This window comes from Dermacentor silvarum, chromosome 9 (genome assembly GCF_013339745.2).
Source record: "Dermacentor silvarum isolate Dsil-2018 chromosome 9, BIME_Dsil_1.4, whole genome shotgun sequence".
NCBI classification, from domain to species: domain Eukaryota; kingdom Metazoa; phylum Arthropoda; class Arachnida; order Ixodida; family Ixodidae; genus Dermacentor; species Dermacentor silvarum.
The window spans coordinates 148,180,414-148,193,524 of NC_051162.1; the positions used below are offsets into that span (position 1 = coordinate 148,180,414).

The following is a 13,111-nucleotide window of genomic DNA, read 5'->3' on the forward strand; positions in this document are numbered from 1 at the left end:
GCTGGTCCCCGTGCGGCGTAACGACACCGGACTCTGGGACACCCCGTTCTGCTGCCCTAGGGAGGCGGCCAAACTGTTCGCCGTCATCGACCACCAGGCAGCGCCCTGCGAGGACTTCTTCGCGTACGTCTGCAGGAACGCCATCGACCAAGACTTCAACCAGCAGAACGAAGCGCAGGACATTTTGGTAAGTGTCGTTGAGCAGCAGAGTGCAGTGTCACTACGGCTGCCAAGTCCAAACAGCAGGGAAAGGCGCATTACAGAATCACGTCCGTTCTGGCGTGAATAATAATAAGCACTATAACTTTAGCGATGGCTGGAAAGCGAGCAGATAGTCAAGTACTGAGTACCTTAAACCAGTTATTCTGAGTCTTAACGACTCCTGTTCTCCAAAAAATCACGTAGGCTAACTTGGGGATGGAGCTGCAATTTCATTAACACATAATCACACAAGTTTCTGGACGTAGAGTTATCGTAGAGTATCCAGTTATCTGGTACTCGAGTTCCTCTGAGTAAGTGAAATGAAAGGTAACTTTGCATGCATACCCAATCCGCCATCGTCACTAGCCTAAGTAATGTCCACTGTAGAGTAAAGGGCTTTCTCTGAGCTCACCATTTGCCCTTCTCCGGAATGAAGTGAAAACACCCAACAACCCCAGAGTTTCTTGCTGCAAAGCCGTAACAAATGTATTACTTTTCTTAAATGGATTTCTTTTCCCTTGCCATATATTCTATTGTAATTTGGGATATGTTACTACAAATCCCATCCAAATTGATGGCGTCCCACCATCCATTTAGGCTGTACTATAAAATCGTATGTGCTTATCCTTATTGCTCATTGAATCTCTTAATAGTAAAACCTATTAATCGTAAATAACCATTAAAGACTAACACTAGCATGCCTCCCTCTTCATAGTGGAACATCCATGCGCACATCATCACGGGCACCTCGAACTACACTGTGAATGCGGCTACTGCACTTCAGGCGTACTACACTTCGTGCATCACAGAGATATGGCAGCCAGATCTGCGACTGAGACACACCCTGGCGGCCGTGTTTGAAATCGCCAACACCACGAAGCGACTGAGCCACGCTCAACTTCTGCGCTTCGCCCTAGAATGGCAGACCCGGTACAATCTCATTTTTTACTTCACTGTTGTCTACGACAACGGTGACATCTACTTCACAAGGAATTTGCTCCGGATCGCTGCCTACGCGTATCTTTGCGAAGACACCTGTTATGCCACCGTTCTGTCCGCAGTGAACGCGCACTTAGGCGCAAACTGCACGTACGCGCAAATAGCTGCGTGGGAGCAGCTGTTTAAGGACCACGAAACTCCAATGGAGGCCGTCGCTTGGAACGAGATTTTCGTAGCCTTTGGAGGCATGGAATCTGAGGAGTTCAAGGCCATATTGCTCGAGTTCTTTATCGACATCGACGCTACGGACTTTGCAACTGTGTCCTCCAAGGCGGAGCTGTTCGCAGACATAGCACGCCTAGGGAACATAGCGAATCAGCCCCTATCGCTGTGCCACGTACTGATAATCGTCGCACTTGCTGCCCTGGAATGGGTCGTCATCGGTGACGTTGAGTTACACTCGCCCACGCTTCGTAGCGCAGAAGTCTGCCAGTTCCACCTGCACGTAGGCCTGCAGCTATGGCGCGCCACCTACGTCGCGGCCCTCACGAGCCCCGACAAGGATAACCAACTACGTGTCATCTTCGAGGCGACCCGGCAGAGCTTCGTAACTTACGAGCCGCTTCGACAGCTCGTGGCGACGGGAAACGACACGGGGAACTTCGAGAACCTAATGCGCAGCATGACTCTGATGCTTCCGAGTGACCTCGCCCTGTCGGAAATTGCCGTGCCCGTGTTGAACAACACTGGTTTCGTGCGCAACATGTTCCGCTTGACCAGCTTCGAGTACGACACAGCACTTGAGAAGCAGCGACTAGGGATGCCCGTGCTCCCGGACGCTTTCCTGGAATTTGCGGCAGAACGAATGCTGTTTGTGAACTCGAGGACGCTCTACGTGACTGCGGCAGCGTACGCCTGGCTGAGCGCCGGCACCACCAATCCGCTACTCGCAGATGCGCCGGTGATTGCGAGCCGCATGGCGTCCTCGATGTGGAGCAAGGTCCAGGAATGGAGCGGCTGGTCTGCAAGGACAGAGATTGCACTACAGTCCTTTCGGTAAGATCCTTGGCGTTACCTTGTGGCCAACCTAGAAACATTGATATCAAGTCATGCATTTTGTCGAATTCATTTTTTTTTCAGTAAAGTTGAATTTGCTTATAAATAAAACCAAATCAAAGCAAGACGGGTACGCTCTCCTATACTTACTAATAATATCCGACAGTGTGGAATTTAGCGAAATGTACAATCGCGAACCAGGTTAGAGACAGGAGGGTTCTTTCTTGGGTGCTTGTTGCAAAGGGTTGTGGGGGTCAACGTGCTTTGTTGACTGTGTCGACGTTATGCATGAACCATTCATCATTTATATGCTTCACTGCATTGGGTCCAAACCGCTATGTGTGGTTTCCAGCGCGGCGCAGGTGAAACTTATGATTGCTCTCTTCATAGACACACACACAAAAAGAGAAAAAAAAAATACTGGACAGATGAGGTTGCTTCGAGCAATTGTATTTGTTCGAAAAATCACTTCAATTTAAGCCTATAAGGAAATACGAAGTGTAGCAAATGAAAGCAAAACAATGTTTAACAATATGAAATGTTAAGATTTCCGTGGTTTCCAGCGCGGCTTATGCTGTCCTGACAAAAAGAAAAAAAAAAAACTCATCAGGTATTTTACTCCATGGTAGTGGATAATCAGCGAATCTATATAGATGGCATGTCTAAATGTACAACACAGATACGTAAATGTTTCGGTGCTGTTTATGTTTTCACGCAAGTTGCTATTGCTTTGTGGTCGCTATGGTAGACGGCCAAGGGTTTGGTGACCACGATGGACAGGTTCTTGGCGAAGGTTAAGTCCGAACACGAGCGCCTCTAGGGCGTTGGCACCTTGCGATTGGTGCAGCACGCACTATATTCTTAACCGTTCGAGCATTAACGAGGGCAGCTAATTGCCATCTGGCCATGACACGTCCACGTCGAAGTCGCCAACGACGAGGACTGGAGCTTCATAGTCGTCGACATACGCGAATAAGCTCTTGGACGTGATCCTCAACATCTTAAATTTGGACAGTCGCGTGTCGGCGTTCAACCCTTTCGTGGTTGTGGATTTCTTCAAGCGGGTACAGTTCGTACCGTTCGATCCGAAGTTATGGTCGAGAAAGTATCTCTCGAACTTCGTCTAGGCACCGTCTAACCCTCGCGCGCCTTCGTTGCGGCAAGCGTCGTCGGTTCTGCGCCATCTCTTTCGAGCGGGAACGCGAGCACGTTCCTCTTCTCGGGTCCCCGAATCGCTGCGGCAGCGACATTCCGCGGCGCGGGCGTGCTCTTCAGGCATCACCAGGTCGGCAGCGTGACGTAGAAGCTTGGTCGTCACGTCGCAGGCACGTTCTTCTCAGGACGGTCACATTCACGCCGCTGCTCTCGACGTCGTTCCTCGCAAATGTTCTTCGGGCGTACGAATCACTCGCGGCCGTTCCATGGCGAAGGCGGAGCTAAATTGAGACCGCAACTTCACCTGCTCGAAGGTATGACATTGCGCGCATGCGCGCGTGTGCTATACGGGGAAATACGTTCGAGCAGATGTGGAACGGAGCCAGCTGTGGAAGCAGACGACGACGAACGCGCGAGTGATGGCACGAGCGCGTTCGCACCGAAGGGCGCCAACGAGCTGTGGAAGATGGCGACGATGCTCGAGCCATTGCTGATGATGATAGTTCTTGTTCGCGGACAACGGACATGCCCTAGCCACATACAGCTTCGCTGTAAAAGAACATGACAGATGAGGTTGCATCGAGCAACTGAATGTATTCGCAGGATTACTTCAAATTAAGCCCATATGTAAATGTGAATTGTAGCGCATCAAAGCAAAATAATGTTTCAAGCTATGAAACGTTTACCCAGTGCGGTCGCATGTATGGGTCGGGCCCGCTGCATGCGTTCATGGTAATACAATTGTTTGCTTCATGTTACCGACACTGTCCCTTCAAGCGTACGCATGTTCAGCGATTTCATCGGCATCAGCGGCCATTTCGCCTTTTGGGACGTCCCTCTGCGCCGAATGATGGAACGACAGCCAAAGCTGTTAGAAACGCCGAATCTGTGTCGGCCTTGCACAATTTGACACCGAAGCGATGCACGTTCATATGTAGCGACTTCTGTTAAAGCACAGTTAGGCGCTCGTTACTGCGTTGAACGTCAGCGTTGTCCCTCGGCGTAATTGAGCAAACGAGCACAGCGAAGAATGAAAGCGCGAACGCGGAGCGCTGCGGGCGATGAAAGAAGGCGATAGTGAAATGACCGCGAGAAGGAAAGTGGAGTAGGAGGGTATGGCGAAAGGGTGAGAAGAAAAGCAGAGTGCCGCATCTGCGGCGACGACCTCTACGAGATGGCGCCAGAGTAGTGTGCCGTCGTCTGTTCACAGGTGGCATACGGCGTGCGCGTCCAGCGATACCATATATGAAAACAAAGCGCTACATGAACGGAGGTCTTTGTTCGGCGGCGGCTGTGAATCGCGCCCAACCTTTACTCTCACTCTGCCTCTTGCGATCTCCTTATAGTGAGGCAGAACGCCATGCTACGCTCCGTTTGCAAAGTGCCGCACGAGAGAAATTGTCCGCGCCAGCCAATATATCGCGAAATGAAAACACGTATACAGCTGCGTTCAAATTTCGCATTAGGGAGTATCCTAACCGTCGATGAATTTTTTTGCTTCTATGCTACACTCTTCTACAGCCACTTGCATCGGGGAGGCATGTTGCTGGCATCTCACAGCAGCGCTGTGAAATGTCTCCGACTTCGAGGAATCGCGGGTGACGTCATCGATCAAGCCACCAGCGATGCTATTCGTTACGCAGTTGAATTCATCAATGTTGGCGTTGTGAGACAATCAGAGGGACTATGGGAAACCTTTCAGTCAACTAAAATGCCGCGGAACTTCACGGTGTGCAGGATACCACCCAATTCACTTCACGTGCGTATACACGCACCCACTGTCTCCACCTTGCTTGATAACCACTGACGTCATCGCTCTTGCCGTGCCATCTATCAAGGGTGGGAAAATAGGCTGCCCTCATCTTCACTGCGTGCACCCTTCTTCCTTTCAACTTACCGCTCAATCGATGATGTCATCACTCGGGCTAACCTATTCGGACGCTGCTATGCTCCTCACTCGTGTCCACCAGTTCAGACTGCTTCGTTTCCTTCCTCTTTTAGCTACGGTACTCGCGGGAGGAATCCTATAAGATACTTGTATCTCTGAATCCCGGTAACGTCTTGTATAATGCTGCCGCATATGGTGCCATATGCTTACGAGTGGGCGAATGTTCCAAACTTTCGAATAACGAATCGAATAGTTTCCTATTTGATTTTATCTTCTGATCGAATAGACACTATCGTACATGCGAATATTTCTCAACGTCAGTGGTGCCTGAAGAAATATATCATTTAAGCAAATGTATGGTAAGTTCTCGCTCCCGCGGGCATAGCATAGACATAAAACATGAGAGCTTGTGTAGTACAACCGACTACGTCACTTAGGTAGCCACACTTTACAGGCTGTACAGCGATCATTCGCACTCTCTGAAGAGCCATGTGCCCGCGAAGAAAAAGTGGTCTGCTCGTAAGCTCATTTTGTGCTTTTAATAAACAACGCTCCATAACTTACAATATTATTACAGAAACTTGCTAACTTTAAGGATACAGGAATGTGAACTTCGATTTATAGTCCAATGGCAGGTCGAAGAGGCATTTTTTATAAGCAGATTGGGTGAAACGTGTGTCTCGAGGCCGCCGATTGTGCTGCATGACCTTGAGTTAGATTACCTGGTGGCCCACCACTAAGTGACGTAGGCACTAAAAAAACTTTTCTAACTTTTCTCGGGACAACGTGTTGTGCCAGCGCGTGTATACGTATATCTGTCGGGGTTTTTTTTTTTCATTAAGTCCTTCTTTCTGGGGTTTTACGTTCCAAAACCAGTTCTGATTGTGAGGCACGCCGTAGTGGAGGGCTCCGGAGTAATTTTGACCACCAGGGGTTCTTTAACGTGCACTACAACGCAAGCACACGGGCGTTTTTGCACTTCGCCTCCATCGAAATGCGGCCGCCGAAGCCGGGATCCGATCCCGCGATCTCGTGCTCAGCAGCGCAACGCCTTAGCTGACTGAGCCATCGCGGCGGGTGTCATAAAATCCTCATTTGATAGTCTGCACTGAGTGCGTGTTTTCTTTCTCTCCGTCTTGAGCGCTGCCTGAGTGGATGTTTTACACTAATTGTGGTAAAGGCTATTCATTATTCGTATACTATTCGAAAAGTATTCAATATTCGACTCGCATCGACTCACTGCATGCACTATTCGACTCGAACTCAAAAATCACTATTCGCCACCCCAACACATGCTAAATCAAATTGTTTACTTTTACATAATTAAATGTGCAATTTCAACTAAGTGACGTTGTTTAGATCGAACAACGTTTGCTAAACGTGTTTTATTTTTGCTGTTGCCTGCTATCACCTCAATCTCCGACGTAGGGATTGCATGGAGGAGTCGGAGGCGCTGTCCGAGTACGAAAATGAGGACGATCTGTTTACGCTGACCATGGGCCTGCGGATAGCTGCGAGGGTCGCCGCTGCGAGCTCTGCCAGCGGGGATCGCGCAAAGGCCGAGTGGTTTCGAATGAAACTTGCCTGGAGCCTGTACCGCATGTCCGAGGCGCAGTTCTTCTACGCCCGCTACGCCTACTTTCGGTGCCACGGAAACGACCGCCACGGTTCGGTGAACGGGCCCACCAGGCGCAGCGTCGACTTCTCCGTCGCATTCAAATGCCAGCAAACGAACAAGAATGCGAACAAGAGTGGCTGCGCCGACTTTGCCGCGACGCACGCCACTTCCTGACAACCAAGTGTAGCTACTATCTTGTTTTTCAGCACTGTTGTCAGGACTGGCACGAGCCGCTCTTTCTAGCTATCTCCTCTCAACGTTACAACTTCATGATAATATTGGTGATCTACTAAAACTTTAGAACATGTTTTTCTCTCTCCTGGTTGCGCTCAAGCCAGCGAATCTCTTTCCTGAGGACTCTACTGTCATCCAAAGGTAACTTCGACTTCAACACGCTCAGCAGCTCAGCCAAGTGGTCTAAGTTCTTCTGGTACTCATTAAGTTTGGCTCATACGGTCTCCAGCCGTGTTTCATCGTTTGTCCTCTTGCGAAAGTTGTTTGGCAAGATGACATTTTGCGACATTTAGGTCTTTAGAGCCACATAAGTATGTTCTTCCATAGTTTCTATGCATGAGAAGTCAGAAAGAAAAAAAATCACAGCATATCCACGGGGTGAATGATGATGAGTGGGCGAAGCTCCGGAGGGAATCATCGGATCTCCCGCTTAAGGGGACGCTAGCACAAACGCGTTAGAAACGTGCAGTACTCTCTAGTAAGGGGGAGCGGCCACAGCGTCTTACGCAGCCATTTACACATGCCGGAACGTGCACCGCGTTTGCCGACGCCATCACATGACTGCTGAGAGAGTATAACCCCCGTATTCATAAACGCTCCTCGACTTGAACTTGACTTGCCACCGCCTTGGGCAGCGCGTTCGAAACGCGTTGAAGGTAAGGCGGAGAGGCCACAGCGTCTTACACCAGCTTCTTACACGGGCCGTAACGCGCTAGCACAAACGCGTTAGAAACGCGCTAGAAACGCGGCCTTTCGTTAATGTTGGGTATTTATTGCCATCGTGGTGCGTGTGTCTATGTGCGCTTCGTGGCGTAGTGGGCTAACGCCGCGCGCTCGGAAGCGAGGGGTCCCTGGTTCGATTCCGCGCTACGGACACAACTTCGGAATTTTTTTTAACACGAAGGTGTTTTATGCCGGGGTCCACCAAGACTTCACTGACGTATTTCCGTCACGGAAATACGTCAGCTTACAATGTACACGAACATAATACAAAGAAACAAACCAGAAGAAAAAGTTGAACAAACATGGAAAATTTGGGAATCGAACCCACGACCTCTCGGTCCGCGACGATAGATCGCCGAGCGTTTAACCCATTGCGCCACAAACGCATTTGCAGAGAGCTACACAGACGCGCCTTATATATATCTAACACTCCTCCGTGTACCCGCGCTCTTGCTCGGGGCGGTGCCGCCGCCTACGAGCAGAAAAGAGAAGTACTGCATTATGACACTAACGCGCACCGACAGTGAACGCTTCGGTGGTCTCAGCACTACGACGCATCGATGCCAGCATTCGAAGGGACGCTGGCATCAAGAAGCACTACCAACGCCACCTAGGTGGCGTTCACCGTACTCAGCACAGCGGAGCGTGGCCTCCGCAATTAGCTCTGAAAATGTTTCTGAAGTTGATCGCGGAGGCTGCAATTACGACGCGCTGTACGCGCTGATTTGACTCGGTGACGATTCAGTTACGTGCTTTGTCTTGCGCGTTGTATTAGTGTGTCAGTTACGTGCTTCGTCTTTCGCGTTGTGCTAGCGTGTGCAGCGTAGTGCAGCTTCCATATGCACGACGGTTGCTCATGGTCATCGACGTTGGTAGTCGTGATGGAGGAGACGTGCCACCAGGCGTCAGCGTGGGTGCATCAACGCCTAAGGGCGCTTTAGCCACAAAACACCAATAGACATTATATATCAATGTGCAATAAACATTACACTACTTCTGTGAAGACACGTTTCACTTTCGTGTTCTATACCGATTCCTATATAAGAGGGATCAACCACATTTTTTTTCTCATTTTTCTCAGACTGGTTACACACTACTACTACGACGACGGGGACGGAACGGGTGCCGCTATAAGGAGCTTCGCTGCTAAAAAAAGGCTATATAAGGTCACGAACCAAAGCTCAACATGACGATACCTTGCCAAACAACAAGAATGATGACAACGTCATGACAGCAATAACGACGCGACTATTACAATAATGACTGCAAAACTACAATGACGGCATGAGCACAGCAACAATGACGATGCAATGGCACAAAGAACACGCAACGCGGGGTCACGTATTGTCGTGGCGCTCATGGATTGTGAGAGTGATAGAGTTAGTAGTCCCTGTAGCAAATACGCGATGAATGAAAAAATGAATGAATTTTCGAAAGGATGGCTGGTTGCCTAATTGGGGAAAAGGAAGATGCGCTAGGTAATCGGAGAAGGTGGCAGTCGGGATGAGCAGCATGAATTTTCTCACAGGATGGAGAACCCCGATTCTAGGCCGTGTCGCTAGAACGCCGGTGCCATTTTGGCGGCTTTCTAGTTTCTGGGAGAGATTCAATTCTCATAGGAATTCATGGTCAGGCCGTCCAAGGCAGCCCTGCTGATTTGAGAAGGCTGTACAGATACAGACACGGTGACGTAGGTTTGGGTGTGGTGTTTACGTTTCTGAGCCCATGGTAGGGATCATCTTAGGGATCCAGAGGAGCCCCTGTGATGGCAATGTAGGTCTTCCACTTGTTTTTGATGTTCGGAGTGAGCCTAATAACTCAAGGCGTCATGCTGGTGTATGGGCGGTCCGTATACGCCGAAGGAGTTTCTCAGTATGTTCTCAGGCGGCAGCAGCTTGTAATACCATCGCAAACAGCAACACAAAAATTTTAGCTTGATTAGCGACGTCGGCCGACGTCGCCCGCAACTACCGGCTGTGTCGACTTCTCTACCCGTTTCGTTTCGGGTTCAATCTCTAGCGTTTCCTGCGGTTGCGCTGCGTTAAGGTCACGCCTGTTACGCACCTTCGCGGCTCCAAGGGCGTATGGCACCATCTCGCATTCTGAATTATCTACACCGTGCTCTATCGCAGAAGTGCTGGCGAACTCGCTATGTGGCACCTAGTGATGGGCGGTTATATTTCTTAATCGATTAACGATTAATCATTCATCATTTTAGCCTTTGATCAATTAATCCGTGGCGTATAGTTGCTGAGAAACCCGTTGATGGGGACCGGATGGAGCGCGACGAGATACTGTGCCGATAGAATCCTATAGAAGCAGCAAGGCCAACTGTGGATGATTTCGGAGAATACGTCGCGAAGGTAGTAGCATAAGTCCGCAGCGACATCGATTCGTGAGACAAGAGCACCGCTGCAGAGTTCAATCGGTCAGAAAAGTGCGCTAAAGCACAATATAGGCAGGGAACTGCACTTGTGGACCGCTCCCAAGTATGCCAGCAACGTTGCGCAAATGAAAATAGCTGCATTGTCCCGAAGTCTTTGAAGCTCTCCGCTAGTCGAGGTAGCTAGGAAAGGAATGATTTACCCGCAAAACATTTAGACTGTGCGGTTGAGATGGCAGTCGCGACCCACGATACGAATGCCGGTCAGCCCGAAAGGCGAGCGGAAGGTACGGAGATGAGCTCCAGAAAACGCGTTAGGAAGAAGCGCCGTCGCATAGTCAGGAATGCGACAGAAAAGGCAACGCGGTCGAATAAAGCGAATGGTGCTAAACCCTGTGGGCAGCATAGTCAGCTTTGGAAAGGCCATAGCCTCCTATATATATAGGAGGCTATGGAAAGGCGCGTTCGCGTTTGTCGGTGGGATGTTTCCAGTCAGAGTGCATCCGAGCCGCTGGACGAGGAAGAAAAGAAAGGGCCGTTCGGCGCGAAGCTGGACAAAAGCCAGAGGGCGATTATGTTACCCCTCATTTGGTTCTTTTCAAAGTGCACTATGTATGAGACATGAGAGCGTGGCGGTAAGGCGACGCGAATTGGTCATACGAGGCAGTGAAATCGCAGTGCGATGCCTAGAAGGCATGTTGCCTATGTGTTAAGTGTCGGGGGGGTCGGCAGCGACGGGAATAGCCCAAGGAATGATCCCTTTGTATGCCCTCGTTGACAAGAAGAGCTTTCAGACCACGCCTGCGTCGAGTACGGATCAAAGATTGCTAGCATATCGATAGCGCCCTCCCTCGGGAAGCGCTCTTTACACCATGTAGTGCACTAGTGGCCTAACTTAAATTGGGACCCACGTAGCAGTTGTCGGCTGGTCGGTGAAGAAAAAATGTGTCAGTTCATGTGTAAGTTGGCCTGGGTGGCATGGTCTCCCTGGGTCACCGACTGGAAGACGAAATAATATGTGACAATCGTAGGCTATTCGGAATTAAAAGCGGAAATACTCGGCGGAGGACAGCACTGCTTTGATGGCTTGAAATTCGTCCTCGCATTTTCGGTCCCAGGACCAGGAGACAGTCCTTCTGTAACAATCTGTAGAAGGGTTTAGCAAGCGTTGCCAATTGCCGCGTAAACTTTCCATAGTAGTTAATGAGTCCAAGTAGCGAACGCAGTTGTGCTACATTAGTAGGTGCTGGGGCTTTCAGAAGAGCTTGAACTTTTTCATTTGTTCATTTCATTCACGTCTTACTGACAACTTGCCCAAGATACTGAAGGCTTTCCTTGAAAAACCCGCATTTTTTGCTCTTAACTCGGACGCCTTTTCGCGCCAGTGTTTGAAGCACTGCTTCAAGATTCACGAGGTGCTCTTCGGCACGTCTTACTGACAACTTGCCCAAGATACTGAAGGCTTTCCTTGAAAAACTCGCAATTTTGGCTCTTAACTCGGACGCCTTTCGCGCCAGTGTTTGAAGCACTGCTTCAAGATTCACGAGGTGCTCTTCGGCAGTAGCTCCTGTCACAAAGATGTCATCTAGATAACAGATCACTTCTGGCAGTCCTTTCAAGATGTTATGCATAATGCGCTGGAACAACGCCGGTGAGGAGGCGACTCCGAAGGGCAGTCTGTTAACAGTGAATAGCCCCTTATGTGCGTTCAACGTGAGCAGCTTTTTAGAGTCTTCCGACAGTTCCACCAGTTGGTATGCCCTATTTAGTACCGCCCTCCGGCAAGCGCAGCTAGTACCTCATCCAGCCTAGGTAAAGGGTACTGCTCCGTGTCTAGAACAGGGTTCAACGTTGTCTTATAATCTCCGCACACATGTATTGTCCCGTCAGTTTCAACAACCGGTACAATCGGTGTGGCAAACTCGCTAGTGGAAAGTTGGGTAATGACGCCCAAAACTTGTGGCTTTCGTAGCTCTTCCTTCACTGGTGAACGTAACGCGTAGGGCACGTTTTGAGCTTTGAGGAACTTTGGACGGTTTTTTTTATAAGAGACAAGGTAGCTTGCTCACCTTCAATCTTGCCAAGGGTGTCGTCAAAAATGGTGCTGTATTTGTCGAGGAGTGCTTTCAGTCGCGTGCCGTGGTCCTCTTGGCTTGCGTCACGGTACGAATCATTGCATAGCTTGTGTAAACCGCAGATTTCGTCCCCAGTCCAAGCGAAGAGTTTCGAGCCACTCGCGTTCTGGTAGAGCTGGTCCGCCGTAGTCTATGACGTACGACGGAAGGTCACCGACTTTGTCCTTGTACAGTACGGCTGCTTTGAAGACGCCGCAGGCCTGGACAACTTCTCCTGTGTATGCTTTCAGTCGCAGTGCTGTTGGTTCCAGCTTCAAAGGCGGTCTAAGCTTCTTGAACTGTCGCCATGATATCACAGACGCTGTAGCACATGTGTCCAACTCCATATGCAAAGGTACGCCATGAATTTCGACTTCGACGGTGATGGGACGCCGGGTTTTTTGAGGCAGCATCTGTAGTATACGTTGCCAGTGTCGTCGCTTTGAAGAGTTCGTGTCCACTTCCCGGAACTTGCCGGCTTCTGTTTGGGACCACGAAAGGCACGCTGAATGTGGCCCTTGCTGCAGTTCGTGCACTTATCAGCGATATGCGGAAAAGCGCGGGAAAAATGCTTGTCGGCGCCGCAGCGATAACACTCGGATTACCGCTTCCTTTTCGCTTCTACTTCGGTTCTCATTTTGTGCAATTCATCGGCAGCTTCTTTCGCGTGCGCTTCCTCAGCATTTCTCTTGGCTTCTTCCAGAGCCAGTGCGCGCTCAACGGCCTTTTGGAATGTCAGCGTTTTATCTTCTGCAAAGAAGTATCGCTGAATGTCGGTAGTGAGTAAACCGCACAAAAAC

General features: G+C 49.9%; 1 pseudogene; it reads right to left on the reverse strand.

Annotated features, from left to right (window-relative positions):
• LOC125940111 (uncharacterized) overlaps positions 1 to 12,934 on the reverse strand; it is a 28,924-nt pseudogene extending 15,990 nt beyond the window's left edge.
• Between the last annotated feature and the right edge of the window lie 177 nt (positions 12,935 to 13,111).